The following is a 14,174-nucleotide window of genomic DNA, read 5'->3' on the forward strand; positions in this document are numbered from 1 at the left end:
AAGCTTAGAGTGGATGTTCAGACCTTCAAGTAAAAAGATGGTGAATCCCTCTATGAAGCTTGGGAAAGATACAAGCAGATGACCAAAAGGTGTCCTCCTGACATGCTTTCAGAATGGACCATTCTGGATATATTCTATTATGGTCTGTCTGAGTTCTCCAAGATATAACTGGACTATTCTGCAGGTGGATCCATTCACCTAAAGAAAACGCCTGCAGAAGCTCAAGAACTTATTGACATGGTTGCAAATAATCAATTCATGTATACTTCGGAGAGAAATTCAGTGAATAATGGAACGCCTCAGAAGAAGGGAGTTCTTGAAATTGATGCTCTGAATGCCATATTGGCTCAGAACAAAGTGTTGACTCAGCAAGTCAACATGATTTTCCAAAGTCTGAATGGATGGCAAAACGCATCCAACAGTACTAAAGAGGCATCTTCTGAAGAAGAAGCTTATGATCCTGATAACCCTGCAATAGCAGAGGTAAATTACATGGGTGAACCTTATGGAAACACCTATAATTCATCATGGAGAAATCATCCAAATTTCTCATGGAAGGATCAACAAAAGCCTCAACAAGGCTTTAATAATGGTGGAAAAAACAGGCTCAGCAATAGCAAGCTTTTTCCATCATCTTCTTAGCAACAGACAGAGAATTCTGAACAAAATACATCTAATTTAGCAAACTTAGTCTCTGATCTGTCCAAGGCCACTCTAAGTTTCATGAGTGAAACAAGGTCCTCCATAAAAAAAATTTGGAGGTACAAGTGGGCCAGCTGAGTAAGAAAATCACTGAAACACCTCCTAGTACTCTCCCAAGCAATACAGACGAGAATCCAAAGAGAGAGTGCAAGGCCATTGATTTAATCATCATGGCTGAACCTACAAGGGAGGGAGAGGACGTGAATCCCAGTGAGGAAGACCTCTGGTGCACAAATTGTGAATCACACTTTTCACAACTCGTACCACTGACCAGCAAGTGCACTGGGTCGTCCAAGTAATACCTCACGTGAGTAAGGGTCGAATCCCACGGAGATTGTTGGTTTGAAGCATTCTATGGTTATCTTGTAAATCTTAGTCAGGAAGTCAATTATGTTTATCAGTTGAATTGCAAATAAACAAGAGAGCATGGATTAAAGGTTACTTGTTATGCAGTAATGGAGAATATGTTGGAGTTTTGGAGATGCTTTGTCTTCTGAATCTCTGCTTTCCTCTGTCTTCTTGTTCACGCACGCACGTCCTCCTATGGCAAGCTGTGTGTTGGTGGATCACCGTTGTCAATGGCTACCTTCCATCCTTCCAGTGAAAACTACGCTCACGCGCTCTGTCACAGCACGACTAATCACCGGTTGGTTCTCAATCCGGTTGGAATAGAATCCCTTGATTCCTTTGAGTTTGTCACTAACGCCCAGCCTTCAGGAGTTTGAAGCTCGTCACAGTCATTCAATCCTTGAATCCTACTCGGAATACCACAGACAAGGTTTAGACTTTCTGGATTCTCATGAATGCCGCCATCAATTCTAGCTTATACCACGAAGATTCTGATTAAGAGATTTAAGAGATACTCATTCAATCTGATATAGAACGGAGGTGGTTGTCAGGCACACGTTCATGGGTTGAGAATGGTGATGAGTGTCACGAATCATCACCTTCATCACAGTTAAGCGCGAATGAACATCTTAGATAGGAACAGGCGTGTTTGAATAGAAAACAGAAATACTTGCATTAATTCATTGAGACATAGCAGAGCTCCTCACCCCCAACAATGGAGTTTAGAGACTCATGCCGTCAAAGAGTACAAAGTTCAGATCTAAAATGTCATGAGATGCAAAATAAGTCTCTAAAAGTTGTTTAAATACTAAACTAGTAGCCTAGGTTTACAAAAAATGAGTAAACTATGATGGATGATGCAGAGATCCACTTCTGGGGCCCACTTGGTGTGTGCTGGGGCTGAGATTTAAGCAATTCACGTGTAGAGGCCATTTGTGGAGTTGAACGCCAGTTTTTGTGCCAGTTTGGGCGTTCAACTCCAGCTTTTGATCCTTTTCTGGCGCTGGACGCCAGAATTGGCAGAGAACTGGCGTTGAACGCCAGTTTACGTCGTCTATCCTTGAGCAAAGTATGGACTATTATATATTGTTGGAAAATTAGAAGCACGCCATTTCGAGTTCTGTAGCTCCAGAAAATCCACTTTGAGTGCAGGGAGGTCAGAATCCAACAGCATCAGCAGTCCTTTTTCAGCCTGAATCAGATTTTTGCTCAGCTCTTTCAATTTCAGCCAGAAAAATACCTGAAATTACAGAAAAACACACAACTCATAGTAAAGTCCAGAAATATGAATTTTTCTTAAAAACTAATGAAAATAAACTAAAAACTAACTAAAACATACTAAAAGCTATATGAAATTAACCCCAAAAAGCGTATAAAATATCCGCTCATCACAACACCAAACTTAAACTGTTGCTTGTCCTCAAGCAACTAGACAAATAAAATAGGAGACTAATAGGTTGAGAAGCAATAATATTTCAGAGTTTTTGAGTGAAGCTCAGATTCTAATTAGATGAGCGGGACTAGTAGCTTTTTGCTTCTGAACAGTTTTGGCATCTCACTTTATCCATTGAAGCTCAGAGTGATTGGCATCTATAGGGACTTAGAATTCAAATAGTGTTATTGATTCTCCTATTTCAGTGTGATGATTCTTGAACACAGCTATTTTATGAGTCTTGGCCGTGGCCCTAAGCACTTTGTTTTCCAGTATTACCACCGGATACATAAATGCCACAGACACATAATTAGGTGAACCTTTTCAGATTGTGGCTCAGCTTTGCTAAAGCCCCCAATTAGAGGTGTCCAGGGTTCTTAAGCACACTCTTCTTTTTGCTTTGGACCTTGACTTTAACCGCTCAGTCTCAAGTTCTCACTTGACACCTACACGCCACAAGCACATGGTTAGGGACAGCTTGGTTTAGCCGCTTAGACCAGGATTTTATTCCTTTAGGCCCTCCTATCCACTGATGCTCAAAGCCTTGGGATCCTTTTTATTTGCCCTTGCCTTTTGGTTTTAAGGGTTATTGGCTTTTTGCTCTTGCCTCTTGGTTTTAAGAGCTTTTGGCTTTTTCTGCTTGCTTTTTCTTTTTCTTTCTAAATTTTTTTTCGCCTATTTTATTATATATATATATATATATATATTATTTTTTCTGCAAGCTTTGTTCTTTACTGCTTTTTCTTGCTTCAAGAATCATTTTTAGGATTTTTCAGATTATCAATAACATGTCTCATGTTCATCATTCTTTCAAGAGCCAACATATTTAACGGTCTTAAACAACAAATTCAAAAGACATATTCACTATTCAAGCATTCATTCAGAAGACAGAAAGCATTGCCACCACATGTTACTAATTAGGATTTTTCTTATTAAAAACTCGAAATTTTATTGCCTCTTATTCAAAAGATCTACTATTTTATTCATGTTTGCTGATGATGAGAAAAATAGACTATAACTTAATTGGGGATAAAATCAAAATAGACACTAATTACTACTAATGATCATATAATGAAGACACAAACATAGATAAGCACTTAACATAGAGAAAACGAAAAACAGAGAAAGTAAGAACAAGGAATGAGTCCACCTTAGTGATGATGGCATTTCCTTCTTGAGGAACCAATGATGTTCTTGAGCTCTTTTATGTCTCTTCCTTGCCTTTGTGACTTGATTCCTAGTGATTTTTGGTATTTCTATCCTCAGTTGCTTCCAATAGTTATGTGGAGGGAAGTGCATCCCCTGAGGTATCTCAGAGATCTCTTGATTTGCAGCCACATGTTCTACCACTGAGCTATAGATCCTTCACATAATTGTTTTACCACACCAAACTTAGAATGTTGCTCGCCCTCGAGCAAAAGAAGAAGGAATAGATGAAGAAGAAGATGTGGAAAAAAAACTAGGATTATGAGGAGGGAAGGTGGGGATCCTGTGGGGTCCACAGATCTTGAAATGATCCTGTGAGGTCCACAGATCTTGAGGTGTCAAGGCATTTACATCCCTGCACCAATTTAGGCATGCAAAATGCCCTTGCACACAACTCTGGGCGTTCAGCGCCAGGTTGGTGCCCATTTTGGGTGTTCAACGCCCATTTACTAGCCATTTCTGGCGTTGAACGCCAGAACCATGCTTGTTCTGGGCGTTCAGCGCCAGGATGTTGCCTATTTTGGGCGTTCAGCGCCAGAACCATGCTCTGTTCTGGCGTTGAACGCCAGACAGGTGCTTCCTCCAGGGTGTGATTTTTCTTCTGCTGTTTTTGATTCCGTTTTCAATTTTTAATATTTATTTTGTGACTCCACATGATCATGAACCTAATAAAACATGAAAAACCATGAAGGTAAATAAAAGTTGGGTTGCCTCCCAACAAGCGCTTCTTTAATGTCCTTAGCTGGACTTTGCTGAGCTTTTAATCTAGCTTCAACCTTGAGCACTCTTGCTCAACATTGCCTTCAAGATAGTGCTTGATTCTCTGTCCATTAACAATGAACTTCTTGTCAGAGTCAATATCTTGAAGCTCTACATAACCATATGGTGATACGCTTATAATCACGTATGGTCCCCTCCACCGGGATTTCAATTTCCCGGGGAATAGCCTGAGTCTAGAGTTGAACAGCAAAACCTTCTGTCCTGGTTCAAAGATTCTAGATGACAGCTTTCTGTTATGCCACTTTTTTGATTTCTCTTTATAAAGCTTGGCATTTTCGAAAGCTGTGAATCTGAACTCCTCTAGCTTATTTAGCTGGAGAAATCTTTTTTCTCCTGCTAATTTGGCATCAAAGTTTAGGAATCTGGTTGCCCAGTAGGCCTTATGTTCCAGTTCCACGGGCAGGTGACATGCCTTACCATACACGAGTTGGTATGGAGAGGTCCCTATAGGGGTCTTGAATGCTATTTTGTAAGCCCACAGAGCATCATCCAAGCTCCGTGCCCAATCCTTTCTACGGGTATTTACTGTCCGTTCCAGGATTCTCTTTAATTCTCTGTTAGAGACTTCAGCTTGCCCATTAGTTTGTGGAAGATATGGAGTAGCCACCTTGTGGCGAATTCCATACCGAACCATGGCAGAGTAAAGCTGTTTATTGCAGAAGTGAGTGCCCCCATCACTGATTAGTATTCTAGGGACACCGAACCTGCTAAAGATATGTTTCTGGAGGAACTTCAGCACCGTTTTAGTATCATTGGTGGGTGTGGCAATGGCCTCAACCCATTTTGATACATAATCAACTGCCACCAGAATATAAGTGTTTGAGTATGATGGTGGGAAAGGTCCCATGAAGTCAATTTCCCATACGTCAAACAACTCAATCTCCAAGATTCCTTGTTGAGGCATGGCGTAACCATGAGGCAGATTGCCAGCTCTTTGGCAACTGTCACAGTTACGTACAAACTCTCGGGAATCTTTATAGAGTGTGGGCCAATAGAAGCCACATTGGAGGACCTTGGTGGCTGTTCGCTCACCTCCGAAATGGCCTCCGTATTGTGATCCAAGGCAATGCCATAGGATCCTCTGTGCTTCTTCTCTAGGCACACACCTACGGATTATTCCGTCTGCACATCTCTTAAAGAGATAGGGTTCATCCCACAAGTAGTACTTTGCATCGGTAATTAATTTCTTCTTTTGTATCCTATTGTACTCCTTGGGTATGAACCTTGCAGCTTTATAGTTTGTAATATCGGCAAACCATGGTGTTTCCTGAATGGCAAATAAATGCTCATCCGGAAAAGTCTCAGAGATCTCAAGAGAGGGGAGGGGCGTCCCTTCTACTGGCTCTATCCGGGACAGATGATCAGCCACTTGGTTCTCTGTCCCTTTTCTGTCTCTTATTTCTATATCAAACTCTTACAGAAGCAACACCCATCTGATGAGCCTGGGTTTTGAATCCTGCTTTGTGAGTAGATATTTAAGAGCAGCATGATCAGTATACACAATCACTTTTGATCCTACTAATTATGATCTGAACTTGTCAATGGCGTAAACCACTGCAAGTAATTCTTTTTCTGTGGTTGTGTAATTTTTTTGGGCATCATTTAAAATGCGACTAGCATAATAAATGACATGCAGAAGCTTGTCATGCCTCTGTCCCAATACTGCACCAATGGCGTGATCACTGGCATCACACATTAGCTCAAATGGTAACGTCCAGTCTGGTGTAGAAATGACTGGTGCTGTGACCAGCTTAGCTTTCAGCGTTTCAAATGCCTGCAGGCACTCTGTGTCAAACACAAATGGCGTGTCAGCAGCTAGCAGATTACTTAGAGGTTTTGCGATTTTTGAAAAATTCTTTATAAACCTCCTATAGAATCCTGCATGCCCCAGAAAGCTTCTGATTGCCTTAACATTGGCAGGTGGTGGTAATTTTTCAATTACCTCTATTTTTGCTTGATCTACCTCTATTCCCTTGTTTGAGATTTTATGCCCAAGGACAATCCCCTCAGTCACCATGAAGTGACATTTTTCCCAGTTTAAAACTAGGTTGGTCTCTTGGCATCTTTTCAGAACAAGTTTCAGGTGATCAAGACAGGAGCTGAATGAGTCTCCATATACTGAGAAGTCATCCATGAAGACTTCCAGAAATTTTTCCACCATATCAGAGAAAATAGAGAGCATGCATCTCTGGAAGGTTGCAGGCGTATTACATAGCCCAAATGGCATCTTTCTATAAGCAAACACTCCAGATGGACATGTGAATGCTGTTTTCTCTTGATCCTGGGGATCTACTGCAATCTGGTTATAGCCTGAGTAGCCATCCAAAAAGCAGTAATAATCATGACCTGCTAGTCTTTCTAGCATCTGGTCTATGAATGATAAAGGAAAATGATCCTTTTTGGTGGCTGTATTGAGCCTTCTGTAGTCAATACACATGCACCACCCTGTAACTGTTCTTGTAGGAACCAGTTCATTTTTTTCATTATGAATCACTGTCATGCCTCCCTTTTTTGGGACGACTTGGACAGGGCTCACCCAGGGGCTATCAGAAATAGGATAAATAATCCCAGCCTCTAGTAATTTGGTGACCTATTTCTGCACCACTTCTTTCATGGTTGGATTTAGCCGCCTCTGTGGTTGAACCACTGGTTTGGCATTATCCTCCAATAAGATTTTGTGCATGCATCTAGCTGGGCTGATGCCCTTAAGGTCACCTATGGACCACCCAAGAGCTGTCTTGTGTGTCCTTAGCACTTGAATAAGTGCTTCCTCTTCCTGTGAATTTAAAGTAGAGCTTATGATCACTGGAAAAGTGTCACCTTCTCCCAAAAATGCATATTTCAAGGATGGTGGTAATGGCTTGAGTTCGGGTTTAGGAGGTTTTTTCTCTTCCAGAAGAAATTTCAGAGGCTCTTTCATGTCCTCTGAGTCCTCCAAATCAGGCTGAACATCTTTAAAGATATTTTCCAACTCTGATTCGAGACTCTCAGCCATGTTGATCTCTTCTACCAAGGAGTCAATAAGATCAACTTTCATGCAGTCTGTTGATGTGTCTGGATGCTGCATGGCTTTGACAGCGTTCAACTTGAACTCATCATCATTGACTCTCAGGGTTATTTCCCCCTGTTGAACGTCAATGAGGGATCGTCCAGTTGCTAGGAAGGGTTTTCCTAGAATGAGAGTAGCATTCTTGTGCTCCTCCATTTCCAGCACAACAAAGTCAGTGGGAAAGGTGAATGGCCCAACTCTGACTATCATGTCTTCGATCACGCCTGATGGGTATTTAGTGGAGTCATCAGCAAGTTGGAGACATATTCGGGTTGGTTTAACTTCATCAAGTAAGCCAAGCTTTCTGACAGTGGATGCAGGTATTAGGTTGATGCTTGCCCCAAGATCGCGTAAAGTTGTCTTGGTACAATTATCTTCTAATATGCATGGTATCAGAAAACTCCCAGGGTCTTTAAGCTTTTCAGGAAAGCTCTTCAGAATGACTGCACTGCATTCTTCAGTGAGAAGAACTCCTTCTGTTTCTCTCCAATCCTTCTTATGACTCAAGATCTCTTTCATGAACTTGGCATAAGAAGGTATTTGCTCAAGTGCCTCTGCAAATGGAATCTTTATTTCAAGAGTCCTGAGATAATCTGCAAAGCGAGCAAATTGCTTATCCTGCTCCTCTTTCCGGAGTTTTTGAGGATAAGGTATCTTGGCTTTATATTCCTCAATCTTAGTTGCTGCAGGTTTATTGCCTACAGAAGTGGTTGAAGAAGCCTTTTTAGAGGGGTTGTTATCAGCATTTGTGTGTGTCTGATCCCTCACTGGCAATTGAGTGCCAGAGTTAGAAACTGGAGTGACGTTAGACGCCAACTCCTTGTCTGTTCCTGGCGTCTGAACGCCAGAACTGTGCCCATTTTGGGCGTTCAGCGCCAGATCTTGCCCAATTTGGGCGTTCAACGCCAGATCCTTGCCCATTTCTGGCGTTGAACGCCAATCCTGCCTTGTTTCTGGCGTTGAACGCCAGTTTTGGGCATGGTCTGGGCGTTCAGCGCCAGCCTTCCACCAATTTTCTGGCGTTTTAGTGCCAGAATTATTTTTCCCTGGGCTCTTACTGTCCTCAGGTGAATTTTGGGTGGTTTGCTCATTCCTTAGTTTTTTGCTGCCTTGAGGTGGGGTATTTAATGTTTTCCCACTTCTTAATTGAACTGCTTGGCATTCTTCTGTTATTTGTCTTGATAGCTGCTGCTTTGTTTGCCTAAACTGTTCTTCCATATGTATATTAGCCATTCTTGTCTCTTGTAGCCTGTCTTTAAATTCGGCTAGCTGCTTTGTTAGAAAGTCCAATTGCTGATTGAATTCAGCAGCTTGTTTTACAGGACTGAGTTCAGCAGTTACTGTTTTAACCTCTTCATTCATGGAAGGGTTGCTGCTTAGGTACAGATGCTGATTCCTGGCAACTGTATCAATGAGCTCTTGAGCCTCTTCAATTGTCTTTCTCATGTGGATAGATCCACCAGCTGAGTAATCTAGAGACATCTGAGCTCCTTCTGTAAGCCCATAGTAGAAGATGTCTAACTGAACCCACTCTGAAAACATTTCAGAGGGGCATTTTTGTAGCATCTCTCTGTATCTCTCCCAGGCATCATAAAGAGATTCATTATCTCCTTGTTTAAAGCCTTGGATGTCTAGCCTTAGCTGTGTCATCCTTTTTGGAGGGAAATATTGATTCAGGAATTTTTCTGTCAGTTGTTTCCATGTCCTTATGCTGGCCTTAGGTTGGTTATTCAACCACCTCTTAGCTTGATCTTTTACAGCGAATGGAAACAGTAATAGTCTGTAGACATCCTGATCTATTTCTTTATCATGTACTGTGTCAGCAATTTGTAAAAACTGTACCAGAAACTCTGTAGGTTCTTCTTGTGGAAGACCGGAATACTGGCAACTTTGCTGCACCATGATAATGAGCTGAGGATTCAACTCAAAGCTACTGACTCCAATGGAGGGTATGCAGATACTACTCCCATATGAAGCAGTAGAGGGGTTAGAATATGACCCCAGAGTCCTCCTGGACTGTTCATTTCCGCTTAGGTCCATGATGGAGAAAGGGAGATGATGTAAAATAGAGAAAATATTTTTATTTATTTATTTATTTATTTATTTCGAAAATAAAATAAAATAATAAAATAAATAAGAATAGGTGAAGATTTTCGAAAAAATGAGGGAAGAGAAAGTGGTAAGGAAGTTTTGAAAAAGATATGATTTGGAAAAGATTTTAAATTTTGAAAAAAAATGTAAAATTTTTTTTTAAAAAAAATAATTTTCGAAAATTTGTTTTAAAATTAGAGAGAAAAGATATTTTTGAATTTAGTGAGGAGAGAGAAAAATAATAAAATAGCATACGATTTAAAATTTTTAGATCTAATGCTCCTTGTTTTCGAAAAATTTGGAGAGAAAACACCAAGGAACACCAAACTTAAAGATTTTAAGATCAAGACACAAGGAAAACTCAAGAACACTTTGAAGACTCACAAGAACACAAGAACATGAAGAAGGAACACCAAACTTAAAATTTTTAGAAAACCAAACCAAAATTTTCGAAAATCAAGGGAAATCAACGGGAAAACACCAAACTTAAAGTTTGGCACAAAATTTAATAGAGAAAATATTATTTTTGAAAAAGATTTTAAAAAGAGTGTACCAAACTGCCACGGACTTAGACTAACGCTCTAGCCAATTGGGCAGTAAATGTAACACTTGTTTTAAAGAAGGATATTTTTAACCAAGAACAATAATAAGAGACTCTAAACCAAAAAGAAAAATTTTCCTAATCTAAGCAACAAAATAATCCGTCAGTTGTTCAAACACGAACAATCCCCGGCAACGGCGCCAAAAACTTGGTGCACAAATTGTGAATCACACTTTTCACAACTCGTACCACTGACCAGCAAGTGCACTGGGTCGTCCAAGTAATACCTCACGTGAGTAAGGGTCGAATCCCACGGAGATTGTTGGTTTGAAGCAATCTATGGTTATCTTGTAAATCTTAGTCAGGAAGTCAATTATGTTTATCAGTTGAATTGCAAATAAACAAGAGAGCATGGATTAAAGGTTACTTGTTATGAAGTAATGGAGAATATATTGGAGTTTTGGAGATGCTTTGTCTTCTGAATCTCTGCTTTCCTCTGTCTTCTTGTTCACGCACGCACGTCCTCCTATGGCAAGCTGTGTGTTGGTGGATCACCATTGTCAATGGCTACCTTCCATCCTTCCAGTGAAAACTACGCTCACGCGCTCTGTCACAGCACGGCTAATCACCGGTTGGTTCTCGATCCGGTTGGAATAGAATCCCTTGATTCCTTTGCGTTTGTCACTAACGCCCAGCCTTCAGGAGTTTGAAGCTCGTCACAGTCATTTAATCCTTGAATCCTACTCGGAATACCACAGACAAGGTTTAGACTTTCCGGATTCTCATGAATGCCGCCATCAATTCTAGCTTATACCACGAAGATTCTGATTAAGAGATCTAAGAGATACTCATTCAATCTGATATAGAACGGAGGTGGTTGTCAGGCACACGTTCATGGGTTGAGAATGGTGATGAGTGTCACAGATCATCACCTTCATCACAGTTAAGCGCGAATGAACATCTTAGATAGGAACAAGCATGTTTGAATAGAAAACAGAAATACTTGCATTAATTCATTGAGACATAGCAGAGCTCCTCACCCCCAACAATGGAGTTTAGAGACTCATGTCATCAAAGAGTACAAAGTTCAGATCTAAAATGTCATGAGATGCAAAATAAGTCTCTAAAAGTTGTTTAAATACTAAACTAGTAGCCTAGGTTTACAAAAAATGAGTAAACTATGATGGATGATGCAGAGATCCACTTCTGGGGCCCACTTGGTGTGTGCTGGGGCTGAGATTTAAGCAATTCACGTGCAGAGGCCATTTGTGGAGTTGAACGCCAGTTTTTGTGCCAGTTTGGGCGTTCAACTCCAGCTTTTGATCCTTTTCTGGCGCTGGACGCCAGAATTGGGCAGAGAACTGGCGTTGAACTCCAGTTTACGTCATCTATCCTTGAGCAAAGTATGGACTATTATATATTGCTGGAAATCCCTGGATGTCTACTTTCCAACGCAATTGGAAGCACTCCATTTAGAGTTCTGTAGCTCCAGAAAATCCAATTTGAGGGCAGGGAGGTCAGAATCCAACAGCATCAGCAGTCCTTTTTCAGCCTGAATCAGATTTTTGCTCAGCTCCTTCAATTTCAGCCAGAAAAATACCTGAAATTACAGAAAAACACACAACTCATAGTAAAGTCCAGAAATATGAATTTTTCCTAAAAACTAATGAAAATAAACTAAAAACTAACTAAAACATACTAAAAGCTATATGAAATTAACCCCAAAAAGCGTATAAAATATCCGCTCACCAACCTCCTGGGACGTCCAGAGATCAATAAGGAGTTTCCCTCTGAGGAACCAAAGGACTCTGAGGCTCATCTGGAGACCATAGAGATTCCATTAAACCTCCTTATGCCATTCATGAGCTCTGAAGACTATTCTTCCTCTGAAGAGGATGAAGATGTAACCGAAGAGCAAGTTACCCAAGTACCCTGGTGCAATCATGAAACTGAATACCAAATTATTTGGTAATGAGACTTGGGAAGATGAACCTCCCTTACTCAGCAATGAACTGAGTGATCTGGATCAACTGAGATTGCCTCAGAAGAAACAGGATCCTGAAAAGTTCTTAATACCTTGTACCATAGGCACCATGACCTTTGAAAAGGCTCTATGTGATCTTGGGTCAGGGATAAACCTCATGCCACTCTCTGTAATGGAGAAACTGGGAATCTTTGAGGTGCAAGCTGCCAGAATCTCACTAGAGATGGCAGACAAGTCAGTAAGACAAGCTTATGGATTAGTAGAGGACGTGTTAGTAAAGGTTGAAAGCCTTTACATCCCTGCTGATTTCATAATCTTAGACACTAGGAAGGAGGAGGATGAATGCATCATCCTTGGAAGACCCTTCTTAGCCACAGAAGAAGTTGTGATAGATGTTAACAGAGGAGAGTTAGTCCTTCAATTGAATGGGAACTACCTTGTGTTTAAGGCCCAAGGCTATCCTTCTGTAACAATGGAGAGGAAGCATGAAAATCTTCTCTCAGTACAGAGTCAAACAAAGCTCCCACAATCAAACTCTAAGTTTGGTGTTGGGAGGCCTCAGCCAAACTCTAAGTTTGGTGTTGAATCCCCACATCCAAACTCTAATTTTGGTGTTGGGAGTCTACAAAATTGATCTGATCACCTGTGTGGCTCCTTGAGAGCCCACTGTCAAGCTATTGACATTAAAGAGGCACTTATTGGAAGGCAACCCAATTTTTATTTATTTAATTTTATTCTTTCTTTTATTGATCTTTTATGTTTTATTAGGTTCATAATCATGTAGAGTCACGAAAAAATACTAAAATGAAAAACAGAATCAAAAACAGTAGAAGAAAAATCACACCCTGGAGGAAGGGCTTACTGGCGTTTAAACGCCAGTAAGGAGAATCTGGCATTGAACGCCAAAAACAAGCAACATCCAGGCATTCAAATGCCAAGAATACACCCTGGGAAGAGATGGCGCTCAACGCCAGAAACATGCTGCACATGGGCGTTGAACGCCCAGAACAAGCATCACTTCGGCTTTTAAGCGCCAGAATTGCATGCAAAGGCATTTTACATGCCTAATTGGTGTAGGGATGTAAATCCTTGACACCTCAGGATCTGTGGACCCCACAGGATCATCTCAGGATCTGTGGACCCCACAAGATCTCCACCTACCTCCACTCACCTTCTCCCCCCTTCACACAATCCCATAAACACTCTTCCCCAAAAACCCTTCACCAATCACCTCAATCTCTCTTCCCCATCACCTCTCCACCACTCACATCCATCCACCCTTCCCCATAAACCCCTCCATTCTTCTTCTTTTTCACACAACACAACCCTCTTTTCTCCTCCTTGGCCAAAACACAACCCTCTCTCCCTCTCCTCCATATCTTCTTCTTCATCTATTCTTTCTTTTCTTGCTCGAGGGCGAGCAATATTCTAAGTTTGGTGTGGTAAAAGCATAGCTTTTTGTTTTGCCATTACCATTGATGGCACCTAAGACTGGAGAAAAGGGAAAGGGTAGACAAAAGCTTCCACCTCCGAGTCATGGGAGATGGAAAGGTTCATCTCCAAAGCCCATCAAGACCACTTCTATGATGTTGTGGATAAGAAGAAGGTGATCCCTGAGGTCCCTTTCAAACTCAAGAAAAATGAGTATCCGGAGATCCGACAAGAAATTCAAAGAAGAGGTTGGGAAGTTCTAACCAACCCCATTCAACAAGTTGGAATCTTAATGGTTCAAGTTCTATGCCAATGCATGGATCACTAGGAACCATGATCAAAGTAAGAACCCGAAACCAAAAAATTACCTTACAATGGTTCGGGGGAAATACTTAGACTTTAGTCCAGAGAATGTGAGGTTGGTGTTCAACTTGCCCATGATGTAAAGAGATGCACGCCCCTACACTAGAAGGGTCAACTTCAATCAAAGGTTGGACCAAGTCCTTATGGACATATGTGTGGAAGGAGCTCAATGGAAAAGAGACTCCAAAGGCAAACCGGTTCAATTAAGAAGACTGGACCTCAAGCCTGTAGCTAGAGGATGGTTGGA

At 41.1% G+C, this 14,174-nt stretch overlaps 1 non-coding gene across 1 annotated transcript; it reads right to left on the reverse strand.

The window, feature by feature from the left end:
- Positions 1–108, reverse strand: LOC112739349 (small nucleolar RNA R71). Its single transcript, XR_003170285.1, has one exon. It is a non-coding gene; the product is annotated as a small nucleolar RNA R71 (small nucleolar RNA).
- Between the last annotated feature and the right edge of the window lie 14,066 nt (positions 109–14,174).

This window comes from Arachis hypogaea, chromosome 13 (assembly GCF_003086295.3).
Source record: "Arachis hypogaea cultivar Tifrunner chromosome 13, arahy.Tifrunner.gnm2.J5K5, whole genome shotgun sequence".
Classification (NCBI taxonomy): domain Eukaryota; kingdom Viridiplantae; phylum Streptophyta; class Magnoliopsida; order Fabales; family Fabaceae; genus Arachis; species Arachis hypogaea.